At 48.2% G+C, this 24,536-nt stretch overlaps 2 long non-coding RNA genes across 2 annotated transcripts in view; one reads left to right on the forward strand and one right to left on the reverse strand.

Annotated features, from left to right (window-relative positions):
• Positions 1–24,536, forward strand: part of LOC140421854 (uncharacterized) — a 514,775-nt gene that overhangs the window by 131,625 nt on the left and 358,614 nt on the right. The gene's annotated exons all lie outside the window — the stretch shown is intronic.
• On the reverse strand, positions 196–20,276 carry LOC140421873 (uncharacterized). Its single transcript, XR_011947147.1, has 2 exons — positions 20,219–20,276; positions 196–5,281 (listed from the first exon to the last, which is right to left on the reverse strand). It is a non-coding gene; the product is annotated as an uncharacterized lncRNA (long non-coding RNA).

The following is a 24,536-nucleotide window of genomic DNA, read 5'->3' on the forward strand; positions in this document are numbered from 1 at the left end:
CCGACATTCTAAATGGTAAACAGGGATTCTCACTCCCTGACTCCGTTCAGTGGGTGCTATTCAGGTCAAAGTTTCAAGTTATCCCTCGGTATAACCCATACCTTCACCGAAGATTTCATCGACTTACCACTTAGTAGCATCGATCCAGGGTCCCACATTGCTAAGTAAGTAAAGTAGACTTTGGAATAACCACTATTTCAGGTTAAATTAAGTTATTTTATTATTATATTTTTTCTTTTAAAAGCTGCAATTACTGTCTTTACAGAAAGGTAAAAAGATCTTGCTTCTGCTTGGTTGAAGGGACCTTCCGACCCAACTTGACAATCAATCTTCTTTTTAAAATCTGGTCTCCTTTAGATGTATTCGCTGATGAGCTTGTTTGCTGTGTCCTATCTTTCCCATGTACCGAGCTGTGAGAGCTGGCTCTGCTGGCTGTCTTTGAGCTGACTCTGCCTACTCTTTAAATTCTAGTCTTCCTTAGATGTATTAGCTCGGCTGCTATGCCCTGTCCCTTTCCCATGGCCGAGCTGACTGTCATCTGACTTTGAGCTGCTTGTTCCTTCTCTGCATCTCCGCCTCTTTCTGAGTTCTGGCTGCTGTCCCCTTTCTCCAGGTTTATATATTTTCCTAACAGTTATCTAGTTTTTCTGACTTTATTGTAAAGTAACTTTTATCACTTTGATTGTAAAAAGTATTAATGATCTCATAGTTCGGGATCCTCTTGGAAGGAGCGACCACAATATGGTGGAATTTAAAATACAGTTGGAGGATGACAAGGTAAAATCAACCACTAGTGTTTTGTGCTTAAACAAAGGCGATTACAATGGGATGAGAGAAGAACTAGCTAAGGTAGACTGGGAGCAAAGACTTCATGGTGAAGCAGTTGAGGAACAGTGGAGAACCTTCCGAGCGATCTTTCACAGTGTTCAGAAAAGGTTCATACCGACAAAAAAGAAAGACGGTAGAAAGGGGAAAAATTGACCGTGGATATCTAAGGCGGTGAGGGAGAGTATCAAATTGAAGGAAAAAACATACAAAGTGGCAAAAATTAGTGGGAGACTAGAAGATTGGGAAATCTTTAGGGGACAACAGAAAGCTACTAAAAAGCCATAAAGAGTAAGGTAGATTATGAAAGTAAACTGGCTCAGAACATAAAAGCAGATAGTAAAAGCTTCTACAAATATACGAGACAAAAAAGAGTAGCTAAGGTAAATATTGGTCCTTTGGAAGATGAGAAGGGAGATTTAATAATAGGAGACGGGGAAATGGCTGAGGAGCTGAACAGGTTTTTTGGGTCAGTCTTTACAGTGGAGGACACAAATAACATGCCAGTGACTGATGGAAATAAGGATATGATAGGTGAGGACCTTGAGATGATTGTAATCACTAAGGAGGCAGGATTGGGCAAGCTAATGGGGCTAAAGGTAGACAAGTCTCCTGGCCCTGATGGGATGCATCCTAGAGTGTTAAAAGAGATGGCTAGGGAAATTGTAAACGCACTAGTGATAATTTATCAAAATTCACTAGACTCTGGGGTGGTCCCAGGATTGGAAAGTAGCAAACGTGACACCGCTGTTTAAAAAAGGTCGGCAGAAAGCGGGTAATTATAGGCCGGTAAGCTTAACTTCGGTTGTAGGGAAAATGCTGGAATCTATCATTAAGGAGGAAATAGTGGGGCACCTGGAGGGAAATTGTCCCATTGGGCAGATGCAGCATGGGTTCACAAAGGGTAGGTCATGTCTGACTAATTTGGTAGAATTTTTTGAGGACGTTCCCAGTGCAGTAGATAACGGGGAGCCAATGGATGTGGTATATCTGGATTTCCAGAAAGCTTTTGACAAGGTGCCACACAAAAGGTTGCTGCATAAACTAAAGATGCATGGCATTGAGGGTAAAGTGGTAGCATGGGTAGAGGATTGGTTAACTAACAGAAAGCAGAGAGTGGGGATAAATGGGTGTTTCTCTGGTTGGCAACCTGTAACTAGTGGGGTCCCTCAAGGATCAGTGTTGGGCCCGCAGTTGTTCACAATTTACGTAGACGATTTAGAGTTGGGGAACAAGTGCAATGTGTCAAAGTTTGCAGACGACACTAAGGTGAGTGGTAAAGCAAAAAGGGCAGAGGATACCGGAAGTCTGCAGAAGGATTTGGATAGGTTAGGTGAATGGGCTAGGGTCTGGCAGATGGAATTCAATGTTGCCAAGTGTGAGGCTATCCATTTTGGGAGGAATAACAGCAGAATGGATTATTATTTAAACGGTAAGATGTTAAAACATGCTGCTGTGCAGAGGGACCTGGGTGTGCTGGTGCACGAGTCGCAAAAAGTTGGTGTGCAGGTGCAACAGGTGATTAAGAAGGCTAATCGAGTTTTGTCTTTCATTGCTAGAGGGATGGAGTTCAAGACTAGTGAGGTTATGCTGCAATTGTATAGGGTGTTGGTGAGGCCGCATCTGGAGTATTGTGTTCAGTTTTGGTCTCCTTACCTGAGAAAGGACATATTGGCATTGGAGGGAGTGCAGAGGAGATTCACGAGGTTGATCCCAGAGTTGAGGGGATTAGATTATGACGAGAGGTTGAGTAGACTGGGACTGTACTCATTGGAGTTTAGAAGGATGCGGGGGGATCTTATTGAGACACATAAAATTATGAAGGGAATAGATAGGATAGATGCAGGCAGGTTGTTTCCACTGGTCGGGGAAAGCAGAACTAGGGGGCATAGCCTCAAAATAAGGGGAGGTAGATTAAGGACGGAGTGTAGGAGGAACTTCTTCACCCAAAGGGTTGTGAATCTCTGGAATTCCTTGCCCAGTGAAGCAGTTGAGGCTCCTTCTTTAAACGTTTTTAAAAGATAGATGCCTTTCTAAAGAATAAAGGGATTCGGGGATATGGTGTACGGGCCAGAGAGTGGAGCTGAGTCCACAAAGATCAGCCATGATCTCATTGAATGGCAGAGCAGGCTCGAGGGGCCAGATGGCCTACTCCTGTTCCTAGTTCTTATGTCCTTATATCTTTGATCTAAACATTCTAATCCAACTAAGTATTCATTTTGACATAACCTTACCTCTCCGGTCTCTGATTACATTGTCATAGAATTTACAGTGCAGAAGGAGGCCACCCGGCCCATCGGGTCTGCACCGGCTCCTGGAAAGAGCACCCACCCAAGGTCAACACCTCCACCCTATCCCCACAACCCAGCAACCCCACCCAACACTAAGGGCAATTTTGGACACTAAGGGCAATTTACCATGGCCAATCCACCTAACCTGCACAACTTTGGACTGTGGGAGGAAACCGGAGCACCGGGAGGAAACCCACATTGTTTCCTTTGTGATGTTCAAAGTTCCTTTGTGATATTCAAAAATGCTTTGGTTTCAAGAGGTGTGAATTTTGGTTTGGTTCCTGTCATTTCTATAGTTTTGTTTTCCAATTGTGTCCTCAGCTCATAATTTTGACTTTGATTTTGGCTTTGAATTATGTTTCTCATAGGCTGATAGTCTCCAGTTTTCTTTAATTTATCTGATATTAGCAAAATTTCACACCTAGAATTGTCACCAAATTCAGCTGAACCTCATCCTTTCCTTTCCAGCTGCTTACTAAGATAGTTACTTTCAATGAAGGTGTGAGCCATTGTTTTTGGCTTCATTCAAAATCCTGTGTGTTTGCTAAGCCTGCTTGACCAAGGATATCTGCATTTTACAATCCTCTCCTGCCAGAAGCTGTTAACCCTTTGTGGGATCTTTCCCTGTATCCTCTCATGTTTCTCTCAGACCAGATATTGCCAGACTTCAATTACACAGTGACCTGACTGTGAAAAGAGCTTCACCCAGTTACACAGCCTGCAGAAATATTTCTGATCAGTGTGAACAAGTTGGTGTCTAGTCAGGTGGGATGACTGAGTGAATTTTGTATCACACACGGGGCAAGTGTATGGTCTCTGTCCAGTGTGAACTTGCTGGTGTTTCAAAAGCTGGGATGAACGAGTAAATCCCTTCCCACATACGGAGCAGGTGAATGGCCTCTTCCCAGTGTGAGTGCGTTGATGTATCAGTAAACAGCTTTTACTTTTAAAGCTCTTCTCAGTCAGAACATTTAAAAGGTCTCTGATCAGTGTGAACAAGTTGGTGTGTTATGAGATGAGATGACTGAGTGAATCCCTTCCCACACACGGAGCAGGTGAATGGCCTCTCTCCAGTGTGAGTGCGTTGATGTGACAGTAAATCATTTCTGCTTTTAAAGTTCTTCTCACAGTCAGCACATTTAAACGGTCTCTGATCAGAATGAACCTGATGGTGAGTCTGGAGATTTGATAAAGCATTAAATCCCTTCCCACATTCCAGACACGTGAATGGCCTCTCCCCAGTGTGAGTGCGTTGATGTATCAGTAAATCCATTCTGCTTTTAAAGCTCTTTTCACAGTCAGCACATATAAACGGTCTCTGATCAGTGTGAACAAGTTAGTGTTTCAGAAGGTGGGAGAAACAAGTGAATCCCTTCCCACACACGGAACAGGTGAATAGCCTCTTCCCCAGTGTGAGTGCGTTGATGACTTTCCAATTCAGACGGGTAATTACATCCTATCCCACAGTCCCCACATTTCCACGGTTTCTCCATAGTTATCGACAGGTTATCAGGTGTAGGTGGGATGCAGATTTGACGTCACTATCAGATCAGCCGTGATGTTATTAAATGGTGGAACAGGCTCACGGGGCTGAATGTCCTATTGCTGCTTCTTGATTCCTATGGCGCGAATGTCCTTATGTCGCTCCAACTTGGATCATCAGTTGAAGCCTGAGTACGGTGTCTCCCTGATGTAAATGCTGCAATTTATTTTCATGCTGTGTGATTGGTTAAAGCTCAGTTCCAGCTAACTGTGGAAAATTACTTAGATGTCTGTGTCTCGGTGCTTTTCCAATCACAGTGATTTTTGAAATATTTTCCGCAAAGACAAAACAGGCAAACATTTCTCCTTCCACGTTGAAAGGTCGGTCCTGATGAATCAAGTGACTCTGTCAGATCTCGACATGATGTTTGCTCCTGCAAATATTCTGTAAAAAGAGCTACATTGAATTACTGTGAATATATAAAACACAAATAGGCCATTCTGTCAGAGGTTCTGCTGCTGTCCATACTCGGCACACATTTCCTCCGTGCCCCGATCTCATCTCAGCTGTTCAGCTGATTTTTGATTCCATTTTCTCTCATGCGTTTGTCCCGTTTCCTTTTGAAAACATCTCAGCACTTTCCTCAACTCATTTCCATGGTAATGAGTTGCACATTCTGAACCTGTGATAAATAAATTTGTCAGTATTGTCCCCTGGGATTTATTCGTAACTATCTTGTATTGCTGACTCAAAGTTTATTTCTTGTTTAAGATAGAAAAAATGCCCACTCCATTTATTCCTTCCTGAGAATCTGTCATTTTACAAAAGTCATCACTATCAATGCAGGACAGAAATTGCAAAGAGACAAACCTTTCTGTTGGGTTCAGTTTGTTGAGTGTAAATTCTCTCCTTCTAACCCCCTGTGATAGGAGTTTACAAAAGTCATCACTGTCAGTCCTGGATAGAAATTCTAAACAGACAATTCTAGTTTCTCTGAACATTTTCTTCCGCTCTTCTTCCCCAAAGCTGTAAATCTCCATCCCACACACTCTCCCTCCTCACTGGGCTGAAATCCAAACCCATCTCACCATCTGCACCATTTCTTTCCTCCACTCCCAGTTTTCTCCCTCCCTCTCCTCTGCCTGGGTTCAGTTCTCCAGCTCCTGTCTGCAGACTGACAATAAAATCAATGGGTCTTATTGGGGGTTTGGGGCCTCCAGCGGGTGTTTGCGAATCCTCCCTGCCCTCCTCCCAGGGTTTCCTTCCTTGCCAGAGATCAGAGTCCTCATTGATTAAGAGTGCAAAGTGTAAGCTCTTATTTATTGTCCCCCTCCCCCATCCTCTGATGTGAACCATCCTCCAGTGTCTGAAGCAGGATGGTGCCCGTTAACCTGGGCCTGTTTCCGGGAGGGAGGGAGAAGCCTCGCAGCTGCAAACCAGGGAGATGACAATCATAGAATTTACATGCAGAAAGAGGCCTTTCGGCCCATCGAGACTGCACCAGCCCTTACAAAGAGCACCCTACTCAAGCCCACGTCTCTACCTTATCCCTGTAACCCCAATTTAAACTTTCTGGACACTAAGGGCAATTGAGCATGGACAATCCACCTAACCCGCACATCTTTAGACTGTGGGAGGAAACCGGAGCAAACCCACGCAGACACGGGGAGAACGTGCAGACTCTGCACAGACAGTGACCCAAGCCGGGAATCGAACCTGGGACCCTGGAGCTGTGCAGCAACAGTGCTGCCCTGCTCCGGAAGGAGCTGCTCTCCGAAAGCTAGTGATTTGAAACAAACCTGTTGGACTTTAACCTGGTGTTGTCAGACTTCTTACTGAGCTCACCCCAGTCTAACACCGGCATCTCCACATCATGATTGTGAAAGGTTTGCTCCAGCTCACAATGCCCGGCGACTGATTGGCGGCAGGTGCAGACCAATAGGGAAAAGGGGCGGAGCTCGAGGACCGATTGAGAGCGGTTGGTCCTCCAACCAATCAGAGTGAATGAGAGGCGGAGCAAAGCCGGGGCCCTCGCCTCCTACGCATGCGCCCCGCCGCTCGCTTCATCCACCCGGGATGTGGAGATGCCGGCGTTGGACTGGGGTGAGCACAGTACGAAGTCTTACAACACCAGGTTAAAGTCCAACAGGTTTGTTTCGATGTCACTAGCTTTCGGAGCGCTGCTCCTTCCTCAGGTGAATGAAGAGGTATGAATGATATATATGTTTCTGGAACATACCTCTTTATTCACCTGAGGAAGGAGCAGCGCTCCGAGAGCTAGTGACATCGAAACAAACCTGTTGGACTTTAACCTAGTGTTGTAAGACTTCGTACTTCATCCACCCGGGCCTGTCTCGGGGAAAAGCCCAAGCAGCTATCGCCGGTTCAACTGCTGTATCCGAGCTTCATATTTAGAGCTGGGGGCCTACACGGAGTGTTTAGCACGCCTCTGTTTTTTACACAGAGGGTAGTGGGTGCCTGGAACTCACTAATGGAGGAGGTGGTGGATGCAGGGACAATAGTGACATTTAAGGGGCATCTTGACAAATACATGAATAGGATGGGAATAGAGGGATACGGATCCCGGAAGTGTAAAAGATTTTAGTTTGGACAGGCAGCATGGTCGGCGCAGGCTTGGAGGGCCGAAGGGCCTGTTCCTGTGCTGTACGTTTCTTTGTTCTTTGTTCTTTGTTCTCCCGACCCACCCGCTGGCTCCATCCCTCCCTCATGACTCACCGAGCAGCATCTGACCGTCTGATAATTCCCACCCTACAGCCTGAATCCTGAGCTGTCATCAGCACTGCGCATGCTCCAGCAGACGTGGGAGACGGTGCTCAGCCCCACCCCTCATTCAGTCCGATTGGTTGGAGGACCAGCTGCTCAGATCGGTGCTCAACACCCGCCCACCACTTCCTATTGGTCCAGAGTTGCCGTCAATCATTGTGAGCTGGAGCATGCGCAGTGCCGATGCTGGTCTCGGCCGGGAGGTTTCACTGAAACCCGGTGGAGGCTCCAAACCCCAATAAGAAGTTTCCGGGCCCGGGTTTGCATCGAGCGGGGGGACAGCTGCGGCCTGCTCCCGGTGACAGGCCTGAGTTAACGGCCGCCGTCTTTATAGAGGCTGCAAACCCGCAGGGGGCAAAACATCAGAGAGAGAGTTTGTTGTGAAACCAATGGGATGTAAAACAGGAGGTCAGGGTTACAGTCAACAACAACAACTTTTATTTATATAACACCTTTAACATCATAAATCATCCCAGTCAACTTCACAGGAACATTTTAAAACAAAGTGAGACTCCCAGACACAAAAGGAGATATTAGGACAGGTGACCAAAAACGTGGACAAAGAGATGAGTCTTAAAGAGAGTCTTAAATGAGGTGGAGACAGAGGGTAATTATAATCGAGAGTGTACAAAAGTCCAGGATCAGAGCTGTGCAGATATCTCAGGGGACTGTGTGGCTGGAGGAGATTTCAGAGACAGGGAGAGATGAGACCATGGAGGGGTTTGAAAACAAGGGTGAGAATTGACTGGGAGAGTACAAACAGGGAGCACACGGATGTTAGTGTAAAAAAACATGCTGTGAATTAAGATTTTTGGATGGTTTGAAGTTTACAGACCGAGAATGTGGGAGAGCAGCCAGGTGTGTAATGGAATAGTCGAGTCTGAAAGTGACGATGGCATGACGGATGTTTTCAGCACCAGGTGCACAGAGGCAAGAGAGAGGACGGATGGTGTAATGTAAGTGGAAACAGGCGATCTTAGTGATGGCACAGACATGAGGTCAGAAGCTCATCTTGGGGTCAAATGTGAAACCAAGGTTACAAAGAGACTGACTTGATCTTAGACTATGGCCAGGGAGAGGGATGGAGTCCATACGCCAGGAACGGAAAATGAGCAGAGATCGAAAAGAGTGGCTTCAATCTTCTCCATATTTTCTTGAAGTTAATAAGTCAGGGAGCGAGCAAGAAACCAGGGTGATTCACATTAACATCTGTCACAAGTCACAAACGAAGTGAAATATCAAACATATTCATACCTTTACTTGTACAAATTTGTTAAAAAGATACAGAAAGAATTATCTGATACTTTATTTGGATTTCAGCCCAGAGAGGAGGGAGAGTTTGTGGGACGGGGGTTTAAAACTCAGATCCTGCGCGGACCAGCTGGCAGACGTGCTCACAGACATGTTCTTTTTTTTAAAAAAAATATATTTATTAAAGTTTTTTAACACAATTTTTCTCCCTTAAAAACAATAACCCCCCCCCGTAACAAAAAAAACGAGAAATCGCGCAGAGCAAGATATATACATGGCAAAATGATATATTTACACAGCTTTGTACACTGGCCCTCACCCGTACGTGCCAGTTTCCCCAACCCTTCATGTTATCTCTTGCTCATCCACCCTCCCAGGCAGTCCCCCCCGCCCCCCCCCCCCCCCCCCCCCAAAGGTTGCTGCTGCTGCTGACCGACCTTCCTCTAACGCTCCGCGAGATAGTCTAGGAACGGTTGCCACCGCCTGTAAAACCCCTGCGCAGACCCTCTCAAGGCGAACTCTCCAACTTTGTGAACCCAGCCGTATCATTTATCCAGGCCTCCAGGCTGGGGTGCTTCACCTCCTTCCACATTAGCAAGATCCTTCGCCGGGCTACTAGGGACGCAAAGGCCAGAATGCCGGCCTCTTTCGCCTCCTGCACTCCCGGTTCGTCCACTACTCCAAATATTGCTATCCCCCAGCTTGGCTTGACCCGGACTTTCACCACCTGAGATATTGCTCCCGCCACTCCTCTCCAGAACCCCTCCAGTGCCAGGCATGACCAAAACATATGGACATGGTTCGCCGGGCTCCCTGAGCACCTTCCACATCTGTCCTCTACCCCAAAGAACCTACTCAACCTTGCCCCCGTCAGGTGCGATCTGTGGACCACCTTAAATTGTACCAGGCTGAGCCTGGCACACGAGGAGGAATTAACCCTACCTAGGGCATCAGCCCACAGACCTTCCTCGATCTCCTCCCCCAGCTCCTCCTCCCATTTACCCTTCAACTCTTCTACCAGCGCTTCCCCCTCTTCTTTCAACTCCTGGTGTATTTCCGACACCTTGCCCTCCCCGACCCATACACCCGAGATCACCCTATCTTGAACTTCTTGTGCCGGGAGCAACGGGAATTCCCTCACATGTCGCCTCACAAAAGCCCTCACCTGCATATATCTAAAGGCATTTCCCGGGGGTAACTCAAACTTCTCCGCCAGTGCTCCTAGGCTCGCAAACATCCCATTGATGAACAGGTCCCCCATTCTTCCAATCCCCGCCCGATGCCAGCTCTGGAACCCCCCGTCCATCTTCCCCGGGACAAACCGGTGGTTACCCTGATCAGGGACCACACCGATGCTCCCATTGCACCCCGGTGCCGTCTCCACTGGCCCCAGATCCTTAGCATTGCGGCCACCACCGGGCTCGTGGTATACTTTGTCGGCGAGAGCGGCAGCGGTGCCGTCACCAACGCCCCCAGGCTCGTTCCTTTACAGGATGCCATCTCCATCCTCTTCCATGCCACCCCCTCTCCCTCCATAACCCACTTGCGGATCATCGCCACATTTGCTGCCCAGTAGTCGCTCCCCAGGTTTGGCAGCGCCAACCCTCTTCGGTCCCTACTGCGTTCCAGGAACCCTCTCCTTACTCTCGGGGTCTTATTCGCCCACACAAACCCCATAATACTCCTGCCTACTCTCTTAAAAAAGGCCTTAGTGATCACGATTGGAAGGCACTGAAACACAAACAGAAACCTCGGAAGGACCACCATTTTGACCGACTGCACTCTACCCGCCAGCGAGAGCGGTAACATGTCCCATCTTTTGAAATCCTCCTCCATTTGCTCCACCAACCTCGTCAGATTCAGTTTATGTAGGGTCCCCCAACTCCTGGCTATCTGGATCCCCAGATACCGAAAGCTCCCCTCTGCCCTCCTCAGCGGTAGGTCCCCTATCCCTCTTTCTTGGTCCCCCGCCTGTAATACAAAGAGCTCACTCTTCCCTACATTGAGCTTATAGCCCGAAAACGCCCCAAACTCCCTTAGAGTCTGCATGACCTCCACCATCCCCTCCATTGGATCCGCCACCTACAGCAACAGGTCATCCGCATATAGCGACACCCGATGCTCTTCTCCCCCTCGGACCACCCCCTTCCATTTATTAGACTCCCTCATGGACATGGCCAATGGTTTGATCGCCAATGCGAACAACAGGGGGGACAGGGGGCACCCCTGCCTCGTCCCTCGGTACAGTCGAAAGTACTCCGACCTCCGCCAGTTCGTCACTACACTTGCCATCGGGGCTCTGTAAAGGAGCTTAACCCAACTAATAAACCCTCCCCCGAACCCAAACCTACGCAGCAGCTCCCAGAGGTACTCCCACTCTACTCGGTCAAAGGCCTTCTCCGCGTCCATAGCTGCCACTATCTCCGCCTCTCCCTCCTCCGATGGCATCATTATCACTTTTAAGAGCTGCCGCACATTGGTGTTTAGTTGCCTGCCCTTTACAAATCCCGTCTGGTCCTCGTGGATTACCCCCGGGACACAGTCCTCGATCCTCGTGGCCAGCACTTTTGCCAGCAACTTTGCATCCACATTGAGGAGCGAGATCGGCCTGTACGATCCACATTGCAGTGGGTCCTTGTCCCACTTTAGGATCAAAGAAATTGTCGCTTCCGACATTGTCGGGGGCAGGGTCCCCTCCTCTCTTGCCTCATTAAAGGTCCTCACCAGTAGCGGGGCCAACAGGTCATTGTACTTCCTGTAGAACTCCACCAGGAATCCATCCGGTCCCGGGGCCTTCCCCGCCTGCATGCTCCCCAAACCCTTGCTCAGCTCCTCCAACCCAATTGGTGCTCCCAAACCAGCCACCTTTTGCTCCTCCACCCTCGGGAATCTCAGCTGACCTAGGAATCGTCTCATCCCCTCCTCCCCCGCTGGGGGCTGGGATCTCTTCATAAAAGGCCTTGAATACCTCGTTTATTTTCGTCGCACTCCGAACCGTGGCTCCCCTTCCATCTTTGACTCCCCCTATTTCCCTCGCTGCCATCCTCTTACGGAGCTGGTGTGCCAGCATCCGACTAGCCTTTTCCCCATACTCGTAGGTCGCCCCCTGCGCTTTCCTCCACTGTGCCTCCGCCTTCCCTGTGGTCAACAGGTCAAACTCCGCCTGGAGCCGTCGTCTTTCCCCAAGTAATCTTTCCTCCGGGGCCTCTGCGTATCTCCTATCCACTCTCAAAATCTCCCCCACTAACCTCTCCCTTTCCATACCCTCTGTCTTCTCCCTATGAGCCCTAATGGAAATGAGCTCTCCCCTGATCACCACCTTCAACGCCTCCCATACCACCCCCACCCGCACCTCCCCGTTGTCGTTGGCCTCCAAGTACCTTTCGATACACCCCCTCACCTTCCCACACACCACCTCGTCCGCCAGCAGTCCCACATCAGCCGCCACAACGGGGGTTGGTCCCTCTCCTCTCCCAGCTCCAGTTCCACCCAGTGTGGGGCATGGTCCGAAACGGCTATTGCCGAATACTCCATCCCCTCCACCCTCGGGATGAGCGCCCTACCCAGAACAAAGAAATCTATCCGGGAGTAGGCTTTGTGGACATGGGAGAAGAAAGAAAATTCCCTGGCCTGCGGCCTTGCAAACCTCCATGGGTCCACTCCCCCCATCTGATCCATAAACCCCCTAAGTACCTTGGCCGCCGCCGGCCTCTTTCCAGTCCTTGATTCGGAGCGGTCTAGTGCTGGATCCAACACTGTATTGAAGTCCCCTCCCATTATCAAGCCTCCTATCTCCAGGTCCGGAATGCGCCCCAACATGCGCTTCATGAATCCTGCATCATCCCAGTTCAGGGCGTATACGTTTACCAACACCACCCACATCCCTTGCAGCCTACCGCTCACCATTACATATCGCCCTCCATTGTCCGCTCCAATAGTCTTGGCCTCAAATGACACCCGCTTTCCCACCAATATTGCCACCCCTCTATTCTTCGCGTCCAGTCCCGAGTGGAATACCTGTCCTACCCATCCCTTTCTTAGCCTGACCTGGTCCGCCACCTTCAGGTGTGTCTCTTGGAGCATGGCCACGTCGGCCTTCAGTCCCTTTAAGTGCGCGAACACTCGAGCCCTCTTCACCGGCCCATTCAGGCCCCTCACATTCCACGTTATCAGCCGGATTGGAGGGGCTCTCACCCCCCCCACGCCCCGCCGACTAGCCATCTCCTTTTCTGGGCCAGTCCCGTGTCCACACCTCCCTCACCCTCCAGTCCCCCAGAGGGGGGACCCCCGTCCCGACCACCTCTTCTGTGTCCCATTCCCTTTCGGCCAGTGCAGCAGCAACCCTTTTTCCCCCCCCTAGACCCCTGTCTAGCTTTTTTTGCTCCCCCCATGTCACTCCCGTAAGTCAGCTGACGCCTGCTGACCCCGGCTTCCCCCGCTGTCCCAATGACCTCCCCACGTGGGAGTCTCCCAATCCATATGCATTCCTTCGTTCCCCTTCCCGCCTTCCTTACCGCGTGCGAGAAAACACCCCGCGCTTTCCAAAGTACGCTCCGCCCCCTCTGGCGCAGCTCCTGTCGCGGCCTTGTCTCTCTCCCCCAGCCCATGTAACATTTCCTGCGCGTGATTGACCCCCTATATACAACAACCATCACACATCAAACCTCAAACATCCCCTCTACCCTCACAAACCCTCAGTTAGAGTCCAACTTTTCAGCTTGTAGAAAGGTCCACGCCTCTTCAGGCGTTTCGAAGTAATAGTGTTGGCCCTTGTATGTGACCCACAGTCACGCTGGCTGCAGCATTCCGAATTTCACTTCTTTCCGGTACAACGCCGCTTTGGCCCGGTTGAAACCCGCTCTCCGCTTTGCAACCTCCGTGCTCCAGTCCGGGTATATTCGGATCTCTGCATTGTCCCACTTACTGCTCCGCTCCTTCTTGGCCCATCTCAGGACCCACTCTCTGTCCGTGAACCGGTGGAACCTCACCACCATCGCCCTTGGCGGCTCATTTGCCTGGGGCTTCTTCGCCAGCACCCGATGTGCCCCGTCCAACTCCAGCGGCCTCGAAGGGGCCTTCGTACCCATCATCGCCTCGAGCATCGTGCTCGCGTATGCTCCGGCATCAGCCCCCTCCACTCCCTCAGGGAGACCCAGGATTCGCAGATTCTTTCTCCTCGACTTGTTCTCCAGGTCTTCGAGTCTTTCCGCCCACCTCTTGTGTAGCGCCTCGTTCTGCTCCACTCTCACCGCCAGGCCCACGAGCTCGTCCTCGTTCTGACTGACTCTTTTCTGTACCTCCTGGATCTTAGCTTCGTGGACCTTCTGGGTGATCAGGAGTCCTTCAATTGCCGAAAGCATAGGCGCCAACATCTCCTTGCGCATCTCCTCGCGCTGCTCCTCGAAGCAGCGCTTGATGAACTCCTGCAGCTCCCCTTTGTCCCTGGTCGCCGCCATTTTGGGGGCCCTGTAAAAGAGCCCAAAAGTCCGTTCCAAGCGGGAGCTACCGAATATGCGACCTAGCTCTGCATAGCCGCACCCGGAAGTCCTCACTACTCCATCCACAACTGCTTCAAGACCACCATCATACCGGTGCCAGGGGAGTGATAGTGAACCTAGTGAAGTGGTGTAATAACAATATTCTCTCCTTGATTATCAGCTACACTAAAGAGCTTGTCATTGACTTCAGGAATCAAAGTACTGTACACACCCCTGTCTGCATTAACAGGGCTGAGGTGGAGATGGTTAGCAGCTTCTAATTCCTAGGTATGCACATCACCAACAATCTGTCCTGATCCACCCACATCGACACTGTGACAAAGAAAGCACAACAGCGCCTATACTTCCTGAGGAAACTAAGGAAATTCGGCATGTCCACATTGACTCTTACCAACTTTTACAGGTGCAGCATAGAAAGCCTCCTATCTGGCTGTATCACAGCATGGCATGGCAACTGCTTGGCCCAAGACCGTAAGAAATTACAGAGAGTCATGAATATAGCCCAGTACATCATGCCTCCCATCCACTGACTCTGTCTACACCTCCCGCTGCCTTGGGAAAGCGGACAGCATAATCAAAGATCGCTCCCACCCGGCTTATTCACTCTTCCAACCTCTTACAGCTTCTTCCCTGCTGTTACCAGACTCCTAAATCAACTTCTTGTAGACTGATCTGATCTCTTCACACATCTTCTCTACTGAGTAGTACTGCACTTCTGAATGCTTCACCCAATGCCTGTGCCTATGTATTTACATTGTGTATTTATGTATGCCTTAAGTTTTTTTCATGTATGGAATGATCTGTCTGAATCGTACGCAGAACAATACTTTTCACTGTATCTTGGTACACGTGACCATAAACAAATCTAATGCAATCCTTCACCCAGGGAATGGTGGGAATGTGGAACTCACTAGCACAGGGACTGGATGAAGGGAACAGTTTAGATGTAATGAAGGGGAAACTAGACAAACACAAGAGGAAGAGGGGAATAGAGGATGACAATGAGAGATTTAGATGTGGAGAGATGGGAGATGGCCCCTTTGGAGCAGAAACATGGAGCTGGACTAGTTGTGTCCAGTGGCCTGTTTCTGTGTCTTGTCTCATGTGTAATTTCAGTCCTGAAGGTCTGGTTCTAACTTTTAGACAATGCCACCTATTCCTAGACTGTCAAACCTGCAGCAGGAATTTATATCTCCCTCTGTTCATCTTAAAAATGTTGATTCTGTTGTTACTGTCACTGTTAATCACACCCAGAACTGAACCATCTTCATTCTGACAATTGGGGTTTATTTTGAATCTCTGTAACTGGGCTAGAGTTTAATATCTTGTTGTTTGTGAAATAAATCAGCTTTTTCTCAAACACAGTGTGTCAAGTCTTTGCTTTCCACAGCGGAAAAGGAAATTAACTGATGTCCTGTCACCGACTGTTCTATTTTTGGACCATTTCTCATTTCTAACTCTAGATTATTTCAGTTTTATACCTTTGGTTACTCTCATATACAAGTCCCAGCTCCCCATACCTTCCAGAGTACCTCTCCCAGCCTTCACATTCAGGGAAGCTTTCGGTGTTAAAAACAGAAAACACTGGAAATAATAATCCAAATTTTCCCAACTGCCAGTTGATTTTGTCCCAGACAATTGGCTTCAACTTTTCCCAACATTAATGTGAAGCTGATTGGATGTATTAACTGTGCTTGAGAACAGGGATGTAACATGTTACAATCTGTCAGTACTTTGGAACCACTGCTCTATAAGGAGCATTGGAAGCACTGGATGTGGGAAAAGCAGTTTGATAATTTAGTAACAGTGGAGGAATGGATGGGGTTGGGGGTGAGGTAGAGCTGGGTGTTGTCAGTGTACATGTGAAAACTAACACTGTGCTTTTGGATGACATCACCTAGTGACAGTGTGTAGATGAGAAATAGGAGGGGCTGAGGATAGATCCTTGGGGATGACATCACCTAGTGACAGCGCGCAGATGAGAAATAGGAGGGGCTGAGGATAGATCCTTGGGGGACACCGAGTACATGAAGTTTAGAGAAGAAAGGGAGGTTGTAGATGGGGCATTAGATTTCAAGGATGGTGGGATCAAAGGTTAATTTTTAGGTTGTGTGACAACGGTGGATTTCAAGGTAAGAGGAACAGTACCAAGAGACAGAGCGGGGTGTTAATATCGGCTAAATTGAGCAAACTGGATGTTCAGCAGATTCGTGAGAATCGGGTCAAAGGAACAAAAGGCAAGTCTCATGGACAAGATGAGCTCTGAGAGAGCATGATGGAAGATAGCCGAAAAAGAGGGGAAAGATGGGAGTTCAGAACTTGGACAAGAAAGGACTTTCGAGGCAGCTTTACTGAGTGGTTTGGTGGAAGGCAGAGGAGCAGAATCAACTGATCGGATTGTTTCACTGTGTGGGATTTTCTGGCACTTCCAGTCCTGCCAAAGGCCAACCCCATTGCGGCAGGGTCCCCATAATAACTGGGCTGGTGTTTAACAGCAGCAGAAACAGACTCAAATGTATCATCTTCAGTCTTTCATGTGATTAACAGGAAAATCCAATCACTGTAATCGTTTGTGACCTCGCTGGTGTCTCAGCAGATGGGATGACTGAGTGAATCCCTTCCCACACTTGGAGCAGGAGAACGGCTTCTCCCCGGTGTGAATGCGCCGGTGTTTCAGCAGGTTAGATGAATGATTGAATCCCTTCCCACACTCCGAGCAGATGAGCGGCCTCTCCCCAGTGTGAATTCTCTGGTGTACGGTGAGTACTGATGATTTCCTGAACCCAGTCCCACAGTGGGAGCACCTGAACGGTCTCTCCTCAGTGTGAACACGTTGATGGGTCACCAGTTCTCCAGAGCTTTTAAAGCACTTCCCACAGTCCACACATTTAAATGGTCTCTCGTCAGAGTGAACCCGTTGATGGGATGTCAGTTCCGTAGAACTTTTAAAGCACTTCTCACAGTTCAGGCATTTATAAGGTCTCTCCTCAGTGTGAACCCGTTGGTGTTTCAGCAGGTGCGACGACTGAGTGAATCCTTTCCCACACACAGAGCAGGTAAATGGCTTCTCCCCAGTGTGAATTCGCTGGTGTTTCAGCAGGTCGGAAAACTGAGTGAATCCGTTCCCACACTCGGAGCAAGTAAATGATCTCTCTCCAGTGTGAACTCGCTGATGTGCCAACAGGTGGGATGACTGAATAAATACCTTCCCACACACACAGCAAGTGAATGGCCTCTCCCCAGCATGACCACGTTGGTGTCTTAACAGGTTGGATAACTGAGTGAATCCTTTCCCACACTCGGAACATGTGAATGGTCTCTCCCCACTGTGATCTCGCTGGTGTTTTAGCAGGCTGGATGACTGAGTGAATCCCTTCCCACACTGAGGGCAGGTGAACGGTCTCTCCCCGGTGTGACTGCGTCGATGGGTTTCCAAGTCAGATGGGTAACTAAATGCCTTCCCACAGTCTCCACATGTCCACGGATTCTCCCCAGTGTGACTGCGCTTGTGCCTCGAAAGGCCAGAAGATCGACTGAAGCCTCGACCACACACAGAACACGTGTACGGTTTCTCCTCACAGTGAACAGTGCTTTTTCCTTCCATGTTCAAAATCTGACGATATTCAAGTTCTGATAAATTATACGACTCTCGTCAGATCCTGCTGTGATGTTTGGTTTCAATTTCCCAACTTCAAATCCTCCCCTTCTAATGACCTGTGAAATTGATTTAAAACAAAAAAGGGAGTGAGAGAGAACCCACAAAAACACAAATGTAGATTGTGAAGCTGAACAGAATGATTCTGGTCATTTGTGGGACCGGCACTGGGAAAAAGTGACCATGAAAACTGCTGGATTGTCATAAAAACTCAACTGGTTCACTAATGTCCTTCAGGGAAGGGAATCTGCCTCCTTGTCTGGACCTATACAGACTCGAACCTCAACTTGAGGAGAGAACAAGACAGAGGGAGCAAAAGGGGAGTAGTGTGAGAGTTGAGGTTGCGGGGGGCGGAGGGCACAGGTGGTGGGAGAAACTCATCCAGAACCTTCACAGAATCTCCCAAACCCTCAACCTCCACCACCTAGAAGGACCAACATCGCAGGTAAATATGAACACCATCACCTCCAAGTATCCGCCCAAGTCACACACCGTCATGACTTGTCTGACATCCAGTACTGGATAAACAGAAATGTTATATATTGGAAAGACCAAAGCCATTCAGTCCTTGCTACAGGCTCCATCTCGCTCCCTGGTAACTGGCTGAGTCGCAAAGTGATTTTTCACAACCATCGCAACATATTTTATCCCAAGATGAGTTTTCAACTACATAGTCACATTATCACCAACAACCTCTCTTTCAACTTCAGTGTCAGCTCATCCACTGCTGAAACCATCATCCATTCCTTTGTTACCTCTGGATTTAACTATCCTAACAACACCCCCTCCCACATTTAATCTCCCTGTAATCTTGAGGTCATCCACAGCTCGCTCTGCAGTCCACATGCTTACTCACACCAAGTCTTGTTCATCCGGCACCCTGAGCTCACTGACCAACAAAGGCTCCTGATTATGATGTCGGCCTGGCAGTATATGTGGAGCAAGAAAACAAGTTAATGTTTTGAGTCTGTGCGACTTTTTTCAGAGCATTAAATCGCCTCCTTCTGTAATGCGATAATTCTATCATTGCACTGGGGGCAAGGGTCCAATCTCTGCAACCAACACCCAAACCATACAGACCGTTTCTTAAGTGGTTTTCTAGATGAAACTCCTGAAAAAATACTGCAGTTGCTGGAAATGTGAAATAAGGCTTCCTGCCCCAGGATTACTTAACCTGAGACATATTTTCATTGGAAGCAGATCAGAGAATGTCCACGGAGTAGATTTCTGGAATGAGGGGGAGGGCCAACTTTTTGAGAAAGGTTGGGTCTGTACTCATTGGAATTCAGAAGAATGAAAGATTGTATTATAGATCATAGAATTTACAGTGCAGAAGGAGGTCATTCGGCCCTTCGAGTCTGCATCGGCCCTTGGAAAGAGCACCGTACTTAAGCCCATGCCTCCACCCTATCCCTGTAACCTTTTTGGACACTAAAGACAATATAGCATGGCCAATCCACCTAACCACATCATTGGGCTGTGGGAGGAAACCAGAGCATCCAGAGGAAACCCACGCAGACACGACGAGGACATGCAGACTCCGCACAGACAGTGACGCAGCCGGGAATCAAACCTGGCACCCTGAAGCTGTGAAGCAACAGTTCTGTGCAAACCACTGTGCAGCCGTGTTGCCCTATTATTTAAATATATAAGATTCTAAGGGGGCTTGACAGGGTAGACCCTCAGAAGATGTTCCTTTTCAGTGAGGCAATCTAAAACCAAGGAACAGTTTAACAATTAGGGGTCCTTAAATTCATACTATATGGCGAAATGTATTCTCTCTGAGGGTCATCGGTCTTTGGAATTCCCTTCAGTAGTGAGCATTGGAGGCTTGGTTATTGAATATATTCAAGGCTGTGTTGCACACAGTATTGATTTACAAGGGAGTCAAGGGTGTGGGGCAGTGGAGTGGGCAGGTAGCAAAGTGGAGTTGAGGCCACAATCAGATCAGCCATCAAATTATTAAATAGGGAGTAGATATAATGAGCTGAATGTCCTGTTTAAATTCTAATAGTCTTACGTTTTTGTTCACCGGACTGCCGTGCATTCGCCCCACCGCACATTGCCCATCCATTAACTCAGGTCTGTTAGGTCGGAGCTGCTGTGTGCAGAGTGAGATGAAAATCAAGGCTCAGCGATTCTCTCTCCTGGTCACTGGGACCCTGAAGCCCCGCCCCTCTGTCTGCGTAAACAATACAGTGCCGCATGCGCACTGCTCCTGCTGAAACAAGATGGTCTTCAAACCTGGGCCTATTCTCAGGAAAAAGCCTCCGAGCGACAAACTCCGGACCTGCGGGGTCATATTTGGGTTTGGGGCCTACCCCGGGTGTTTATGAAGCCTCCGCTCCCTCCCCACCCTCACCTCCCGGCTCCATTCCTCCCTCCGCCCCGCCCGCTCTCTCCCATTAAGAAAAACCTCTCCCGCACTCACCCGCCTCTGAGCAAGGTGACACTGCGCATGTTCCGTAGAGTTCAGGACTGCGCCTGCACACTGACCTCCCGCAGTGAATAGGGCATATTCACACCCGCAGGGAATGCTGGGTAATAGAAGCGTCATCGAAGCAGAAGAAAAATAATTTCTTACGCAATTGAAATGAATTAACAAATTCAACAGCTAAACTATTGCGAATATCTGCGCAAACTAAGGGATTATTCTTGATATGATCGAGTAGATGATTGATGTAGCATCCTCTCTGTTACAGGCACTGAAGAAGATGGGTGCTGCCGATCTTAACACCTACTCCCCCCCGTTAGACACAGTTCAATGGCAGATAAAGTGATGTTAAAAATATTTCTAAAAGTGGCTGACTAGTCGATCGGTAAGACTCAATCACTGTGGTGCCATTGGTCAGCTATTAAGACAATGGTTGGTGGTCCGAGACCATCCGGGTTGACTCACTAATTTTGTCCCAGTCAGTATTCATTGTCACAGTTCCAGGTTACACAGAGGGGTCAAATATAAGCAACACATAATTCTCAATTCACTTCCATTTAACTATATTTGACTTTGTTCAAAAGCTGTCTGAGGTCAGACTGATCAAAGATTCATGGGATTTGTATTACCCAGTGACATACTTTCTTTTCTTAGTCAGTCATGTTTGCAATTCAATGGTGTATATTTCAGAGTTATTCCGAGTGAAGACTCGAGGGGTATTGAATTCAAAATGAAGTCAGATATAACAAATAAATACACTGATGTACAACATTGAATAATGAAACATTGAGTAAAATTAGTGGAAATTTTCTGTAGGAAGAATGATGCATTAATGATTGAACAGAAAACACTGTTCCGGTAGATATTTGCTGAACAAATGCTAAACTTCAATACAAGTTCTGTAGCTTGTGGTCTTACAAGTTGAAACATCTGTTTTAAAGGAACAGCTGTCTTCATGTAATCAGTGACTTGGCCTCTCTGCTGAAATATTGAAAGCTGCAGCAAGACTGTGCAGTTGAACGTTGCACAGGTCCATTGGGTACTGTGCTGCCAGCTGTTTCTGTAGCGTAGAGGTTATCACATGCACCTAAAGTGCGAAAGGTGCCTGGGTCAAAACTGGCAGAAGCATCAAATGCTTCTCATTTATGATGTGGAGATGCTGGCGTTGGACTGGGGTGGGCACAGTAAGAAGTCTTAGATTGTCTGGAGACTTGGGCGGAGAGATGGCAGATGGAGTTTAATCCGGACAAATGTGAGGTAATGCATTTTGGAAGGGCTAATGCAGGTAGGGAATATACAGTGAATGGTAGAACCCTCAAGAGTATTGAAAGTCAAAGAGATCTAGGAGTACAGGTCCACAGGTCATTGAAAGGGGCAACACAGGTGGAGAAGGTAGTCAAGAAGGCATACGGCATGCTTGCCTTCATTGGCCGGGGCATTGAGTATAAGAATTGGCAAGTCATGTTGCAGCTGTATAGAACCTTAGTTAGGCCACACTTGGAGTATAGTGTTCAATTCTGGTCGCCACACTACCAGAAGGATGTGGAGGCTTTAGAGAGGGTGCAGAAGAGATTTACCAGAATGTTGCCTGGTATGGAGGGCATAAGCTATGAGGAGCGATTGAATAAACTCGGTTTGTTCTCACTGGAACGAAGGAGGTTGAGGGGCGACCTGATAGAGGTATACAAAATTATGAGGGGCATAGACAGAGTGGATAGTCAGAGGCTTTTCCCCAGGGTAGAGGGGTCAATTACTAGGGGGCATAGGTTTAAGGTGAGAGGGGCAAGGTTTAGAGTAGATGTACGAGGCAAGTTTTTTACGCAGAGGGTAGTGGGTGCCTGGAACTCGCTACCGGAGGAGGTAGTGGAAGCAGGGACGATAGGGACATTTAAGGGGCATCTTGACAAATATATGAATAGGATGGGAATAGAAGGATACGGACCCAGGAAGTGTAGAAGATTGTAGTTTAGTCGGGCAGTATGGTCGGCACGGGCTTGGAGGGCCGAAGGGCCTGTTCCGGTGCTGTACATTTCTTTGTTCTTTGTTTGTTCTTTGTTCTTACAACACCAGGTTAAAGTCCAACAGGTTTGTTTAGAATCACTAGCTTTCAGAGCGCAGCTCCTTCCTCAGATGAATGAGGATGTGGGTTTCACAAACACGTATGTAGAAACATTCAATGATGCGAGATGGTACTTTCAATGTGAGTCTTTGCAAGTAATTAAGTCTTTACAGGTCCAGACGGTGCGACAGGAGAGAGGGATAATCACAGGTTAAAGAGGTGTGAATTGAATGGTGGAGCAGATTTGATGGGCCGAGTGGCCTAATTCTGCTCCTGTGTCTTATGATGTGAAGAAAAACATTCTGTGCTGCATGTGGGATCATGAATGCACTGCTCGAAAATGTGGTGGAGGCAGATTCAATTGATGCCTTGAAAATAATTGGACAACTATCTGTTACTATCAGATCAGCCATGACCTTATTAAATGGCAGAGCAGACTGGGCTGAATAGCCAACTCCAGCTCCTTGCTCATCTGTTCGTATCTTTTGAGGAGAAATATATCTGCAGAGTTCAGGGCCAATGACAGGGGATTGTGACTGCTGCAGAAAGTTGGCACAGATACAATTTGTTGAGTGCCTTTGTTTTGTGCTGTCACCTTTCTATGCCACTGTGTTATGAGGGAAATGCAGTACACCAATGCAAGAGAGGCAGATTGCTCCCTCGATATGGATTGGATTGGATTTGTTTATTGTCACGTGCACCGAGGGCCAGTGAAAAGTATTATTCTGCGAGCAGCTCAAACAGATCATTTTGTATATGAAAAGAAAGTAAACTCAAAGAAAATACATAATAGGGCAACACAAGGTACACAATGGAGATATATAGACAAAGGCATTGAATGCCGCATACAGGAGTGTAGTATTAATCAGGCCAGTCCATAATAGCGTTGTTTAGGAGTCTGGTAATAGCGAGGAAGAAGCTGTTTTCAATCTGTTCGTGCGTGTTCTCAGACTTTTGTCTCTCCTGCCCGATGGAAGAAGTTGGAAGAGTGAGTAAGCTGGGTGGGAGGGTCTTTGATTATGCTGCCCGCTTTCCCCAGGCAGCGGGAGATGTGGATAGAGTCAATGGATGGGAGGCAGGTTGTGTGATGGACTGGGCTGTGTTCACTACTCTCTGAAGTTTCTTGCGGTCTTGAGCCGAGCAGTTGCCATACCAGGCTGTGATGCAGCCAGATAGGATGCTTTCTATGGTGCATCTGTAAAAGTTGGTATCAGTCAGTGTGGACATGTCAAATTTCCTTAGTTTCCTGAAGACGTATAGGCGCTGTTGTGATTTCTTGGTGGTAGCGTCGATGTGTGTGGATCAGCACAGATTTTTGGTGATGGAAACCGTGCCAGTGCAGGAGAAGCTGGTTGTTGGGCAGTGTGAGCTGAACATGCATGGCTGGATAAAAACTAAGGCCGATGTCAAGACCCTTGGAGTGAAAACAAGTCTGGAGGGAGTGGGTCAAAAAACCTGGGGAGTTGCATTTTGCATGAATCGTGAGTGATCCAGTCACAATTATGAACAGTAAACAAACCTATCACTGGTTTGATGAGATGATTTACCGTGTCCCAGGTGTTGTAAATACTGTGCATCCTGTAGATCAGCCTGCTTGCTGCCCATGTCTAAGTGATATCAGAATAATGTGCTTCTGTATTAATTAAAGTATCCAAACCTCTCATTGTGCTTCATGCCCAGCATCTTGCCTAACTGTGGATCTTCTGTTTTGCTAACTGGGAAACAGAATCTTCCTGTTTACTAATTGCTCTATGGCGGCTGCATTACCCAGAATCCCCCGCGCTGCAGAAAGTTCCCGATCAGTGAGTGTACGAGGCCAGTGCGCAGGTGCAGTGTGAGTGTGTGCTCTGAGCATGCTCAGTGTCAGTCATGGTGAGAGAGTGAGGAGGAGCTGGGTTGAACACAACCATGAGCTGCACCCCTGTGAGAAGGGCATCTCCCAGTCTCTGTTTGACTCTCCTGCAGCTTCCCGTCATGATTGAGTTGGACAAGGAACTCTCATCATTTGAGCTGGAAAAGGCCATTGATTGCTGAGCAAGCAGAAAGGTGCCCGGCAAGGATGGAATTCCAGCTGAACTGCTCACACACAGAAAGTCCCATCGACTGTCACTCTTTCCTGCCCTCCCCTTTTGGGCTGTGAGACTGGTCCATGGAACATGTGTGATGCAATAAAAACAGCAGTGACAGAGGAGACTGCATCAACTACAGGGACATCTCGCTCCTTAGAGTCAGGGGAAGACCTTCACTTGGGTGATG

The sequence above is a fragment of the Scyliorhinus torazame genome, chromosome 5 (assembly GCF_047496885.1).
Source record: "Scyliorhinus torazame isolate Kashiwa2021f chromosome 5, sScyTor2.1, whole genome shotgun sequence".
NCBI lineage: Eukaryota > Metazoa > Chordata > Chondrichthyes > Carcharhiniformes > Scyliorhinidae > Scyliorhinus > Scyliorhinus torazame.